The following is a 5,101-nucleotide window of genomic DNA, read 5'->3' on the forward strand; positions in this document are numbered from 1 at the left end:
CATAAAATACGTGTATTTTGTGTCTCTCCCAAATCATGAGACACAAATTTTTATTGTGAGACACAAATTAAACTAAAATTTTGGACAAATTTACCCTTAATATTTTTTGAAAATTCTAGATTTATCCAAACCATTTAGCCTTTCTCTTCTCCTCCCTTAGTGCCTCAACCCCCTTCTTCTTCTTTCCATATCTTCTTTCTTTCTTTCTTTCTTTCTTTCTTTCTCTTAGAAGTATGATCACTGTCTCGCCTCCAGCCTTCCTTAATCTACTCGCCACCATTGCTAGCCGCATCCCTCACTTGGAACTCCCCCAACTCAACCTCTCCTCTCACCATCGTGTTGTCTCTTTTCTGCCTCTTGCCTCTGCGCTTCTGCATCTCGCGGTGCCTCCTTCCCTCCCTGTCACAGGTCTCACCGCGTCGCCCCTCCCTCACCGTTTCGGACTCGCCGTCAATGTGGGTGCTGTAGGTGTCTCTTGTTCTATCTATTTCACACTTTACCTCAAGGGTTTTTTCTTTTTTAGATAATAATATTTAAACACAGATTTGGTTATTTGAGTTTAGTTTGACTTTAAATTTTAATACTGAATTTGCTGTAATTTGATTAATGTTAATGTGAGTATCATTATACTGCCATTGTTTTGTTTCAATCTTCTTGTGCTTCTTTATTTTTATTTTTAAATTTTTCAGAATATATATTGTAAATCTTGTTTTGTTATGGGATTATGTAGATGAATGTTCTGGTTTCGCAATTAATTTTATTTATAGTTTTTTCTTTTGAAAAAGATATTAGATCTGGAAGTTGCTGTGAAAAAAAAGATTGAAAGATTTGAGGGTGATGAAGATGATAATGATGCTATTTTTTATGCTATGGAGGATAAAGTAGACATTTTACAAATTTGTATGTTCTGTCCATTATAACTACTAAACACAATTGTTTTTTATCATGTATTTGTGTATATGTCCATGTCTTTGTGTCTTTCACTTTTTCTCACTAATTTTACAAATACATTCCTTTTTACTTCCTTAATTTGAAAAGGCCTTTTTTCTAAATATATACTTGGTATATATTTACACAATTTATCTTTACAAGTGGAGAGACTATTTTCAATATTTGTATCCTTGACCTTGATGTCACAACATAGAAACATTTGAGGCTCCTTTCTTTTATGTTTAATTTCATAAAATTTGAACTTTATAAAAAAAACTGTTCTATAATAATCACAACCTAGTTATGTCTGATATTGGATCTGCTATGCTGAATTTGCAATAGAAAAAGCTAAGCAGGTGTGATGGGATCTACATTTATTGATGAATATGCTATTCAACAAAGAATATGCTATTCAACAAATAATTGATATTCCAGAAAACATTGATCCTGCAATAAAATGGCCAGAGTGCTGTATCTACAAGATCCCTAGAGGACTTCAAGGCCTTCATTGAACAACAAGAGCAGATCATAAGGCGTTGTTACCAGTCGAAGTTCCCTCACATCGGAAGCGAACAATTTGTGAGGATTATTCTGCTGGATTCTGTTTTCAACATGGAACTCTTTCTGAGGGAAGCGAAACGGTGGAAACACAAAGATGATTGTGTATTGACTCAACGATGTCTTAGCAAAAGCATCCAGAGGGACTTGCTGCTGCTTCAGAACCAGCTTCCAAATCAAGTTTTGGAGAAACTCTATGAGACTTGTGTCCCAAGCAATCTCAAAGAGCATTCCAGATTCGTTAGGCTTGCTCATGAGTACTTTGCATCTTGTTACCCTTATCAGAAATCTTCTGAGAGGAAGTTCGAGCCGAAGAAGTGGGAGAAATCGCTGCATTTCACTGATTTGGTTCGATGTTCTTATCTCCCCATGAACCTGAGTTTCAACGATGACAAGAGTCGCCACACTTACTCGCAAAAAGAATGTATGCTGAGGACCGCGACAAAGTTGAATGAAGCCGGAATAAGCTTCGAGAAGGTTCATAATAGATCCTTGCTAGACATAAAGTTTGAGAAGAAGAGATTCTTCAGCTGGTTTCTCTGCTTGGGTTGCTTCCCATATTCCAAGTGTTTTAAGGCTAGATTTCAGTTCCCACAGCAGAATGTGTTCTTAGGAACCTGATAGCATTTGAGCAGTGTCACTATCCTGAGGAGCCTTACATTTGCAACTATGTTTCTCTGATTGATTCTCTTATTCACACCAAGGATGACGCAGAATTGATGGTTGAGAAGGAAGCTATTGTCCATGAACTTGGAAGTGACAAGGAATTGGCAACACTGGTTAATAGTCTATGCAAACATGTTGTGACAAATAAAACATGTTACCAACAAATCATTGGAGATCTTAATGAACATTACAACAATGTTTGGAAATGGACTATGGGCACACTCAGGTGGGTGTACTTCCGGGATCCTTGGAGAAGCAGTTCTACCATTGTAGGGATAGCTGTACTAATATTCACCATCTTCAACTTCTGTCGAGTTGTTCAATTAATCTTTTAGTTTATTCTGTTCTATATACGTTTAATGGTTGAACATGTAACTCTAGTTTCCATATACTATTAAAATGGCCGATTCTCTGATGCATTTAACTTTCATGCCGAAATTTGTCTCAATATATCAATTTGGAAAAAAAGCTGTCATTTTAATGGAAGTGTCTTGTCCTAATCTCATTTGTGAGAAAGTTATTCTTTCACCTGGAGAGGGATAATCTTGGATGATCACAAACCCAAGTAGCTAGTAATAAAATCAAACTATGATGTAATTCACTAAAACCTATCATGACAACATCAAAACCTTTCCCTCACTGGATATGGCTGGATGCATGAATCAAGCAAAGCTAAGTTTTATAAAAAAGCCATATTGGGAGCTATCACAAATTCACAATTCACTAAAACCAAATAAGTTAAAAACACTTGCCAAATTACAGAGTGTTAAAATGAAGACTAAAAAAATCCACGGTCAAATAAACAGTGAAATTTGGCCGAGGATGAATAAGAAGAACCAGCAACACTAACAAATACTGCTTAAAGAAGAAATCATGCCATAACACTCAAAACATTTTGGTCCTAGTGACTAAAAGAAAGCTCCCGCCGCTTGTGGCGGACCATCACTTTTCCTTTCACTCCAACAACTATGGCATTCCAATCAATCTCAGGGAAAGGTGACACCAACTCCAGCTCGAAATTCCTTAGCAAGTGAGATCATATTGCTTTTATCTGCAGATATGCAAAGGGCTCGCCAAGGCATCCATGTCTGCCCCCTCCAAAAGAGATGTATGAGAAATCCCCTGCCACCTTGTCCTCTTCTCTCCCAACAGTGAATCGATCGGGATCATACGTATCGGGATCTTTGAAAATGTGAGGCAGCCTGTTTGCAAAAGCAGGGGATGTGGCAACTATATGACCCTTAGGAATATCATATTCTTTCCCCTCTCGTGTTGTGACGCTGAAATCGGTGTGTGAGCTTCGCAGGCATAATCAATGGAGGGTGGAGCCTCAAGGCTTCTTTGATGCACCGATACAGGACATCCATTTCGGCCAAGACATCATGATCGACTCGATCCCCGTGCTTTTCCATCAAAATCTTCTGCTCATCAACCACAGCTGAAAGGTACTTGCTGTTAGAGACACCTACTTGCTGTCAAGATGATCAAATGTTCGAGCTCATACTTCAAATCAACCTCACCGCTTTCTCCCCACTTTGAGAAGTAGTCCTGTAAATCAGGTCCATGTTAGAGAACCAATAGCCCATAATGCCAATTCAGTACAATACTGATGAAAATTTTAACGGAAGACTTACTATTAACATAATGAGACAATATTAAAAATAATGTCAAGTACAAATGGAGCTGAAAAGCCTCTCCAGCTTATCAAATTAAAAACACTGGAATGAAATAAGGTTCCAATTCAAATTTGGTTTTCAATATTATTAATAGACCCATAATTATATCATAAGGCTTATCTAATGTTATTGCTGCAATTTATTAGCTTGGAAGATGCAGCATGCAAAAGTTCATGACCAAATCCAATGAGGTACTGAATGCAGATTCACACTATATCCAATTAAAAACAGAAGATGAAATAAGCACACATAAAAAAGGCACAATTTAAATGGATCTGCAGCTAATGAGAAACAATTTAGTAACATGATCATCAAATTCAACTCTAGGAGGAAAAAAATAAGTCAAATCCAACAGGCAAATTGCTAATGTCACAAATCAAGAGTCAAATAACAGAATAATACTATATCAAACAAAAATAAACACTAGACATGAATCAACATTGACCTGAGCTTCAGTAACCATCTGATCGACATAGCTCTTGAGCTTGTTAACCCTAAGGGCCTCAGTGAAGAACCTGAACTGTTCCTGGCGAACAGAGTAATCAACATCAAAGACAACACCGGGTCCAAAAGTTGGAACATTGAACTGATACACCTCTTGCTGGCTGAGTTCAGATTCTGGGGCCTTGAAGAAATGAGCAGAAACTTCGGGACCGATCATAAATGTGATGTTTTTGTGGAACATCTTGAGGGTGAAGACGCCACCCAGTTAGGGTACTCTTCACGGAGCATAAAGATTGGACCTTTGAGGAATCGGGGTAAGCCTCCGATGAATGGAAGGCCCTTCACGATTGGGGGAAGGCGCTTTCTTGATTTAGGGACAATGAAGGCTGAGATGAGCTTGGCCACAACAATGGTGGCCACGAATAGGAGGCATGTGTTGAAGAACTTTGACACATCAATGTCCATCGATTGGATGAATTATCCAGAGAAAGATGACAATTGCTGAGAAATGGATCGAAAGCAGAACCAGAAGAAGAAGAAGAAGGTAGGTTAGGGAGTGGGGAAGATAGTAAGAGTGATGATAGATCTATGTCCAATAAAAGGAAAGGAAGTGTGAAGTTGTGGCCACCGGCTTAGTATGTATATATATCAATAGATGAATACATTATGACTAATTTTTTATGTGCTTATAATATTTTTGTTTAACTAATACATTATGAGTATTTGGTAAATTTAAAAAACTAACACAAAGTGTTCTGTTTAGGATTTCGATTTTTAGATAATGATGTATGTATAGTAACTAGTAGGTTTTGTGTTGAATGAGTTAA

At 37.6% G+C, this 5,101-nt stretch overlaps 2 pseudogenes across 2 annotated transcripts; one reads left to right on the forward strand and one right to left on the reverse strand.

Moving 5' to 3' along the window:
* Window positions 1-235: 235 nt before the first annotated feature.
* Window positions 236-2,564, forward strand: LOC107625128 (UPF0481 protein At3g47200-like; annotated as a pseudogene). Its single transcript, XR_015904756.1, has 2 exons — window positions 236-464; window positions 1,273-2,564. The product of XR_015904756.1 is annotated as a UPF0481 protein At3g47200-like (transcript).
* Window positions 2,565-2,816: 252 nt separating this feature from the next.
* Window positions 2,817-4,889, reverse strand: LOC107625131 (sterol 14-demethylase pseudogene; annotated as a pseudogene). Its single transcript, XR_015904757.1, has 2 exons — window positions 4,276-4,889; window positions 2,817-3,702 (listed from the first exon to the last, which is right to left on the reverse strand). The product of XR_015904757.1 is annotated as a sterol 14-demethylase pseudogene (transcript).
* Window positions 4,890-5,101: the final 212 nt, after the last annotated feature.

The sequence above is a fragment of the Arachis ipaensis genome, chromosome B2, assembly GCF_059453495.1.
Source record: "Arachis ipaensis isolate K30076 ecotype BB chromosome B2, ASM5945349v1, whole genome shotgun sequence".
Classification (NCBI taxonomy): domain Eukaryota; kingdom Viridiplantae; phylum Streptophyta; class Magnoliopsida; order Fabales; family Fabaceae; genus Arachis; species Arachis ipaensis.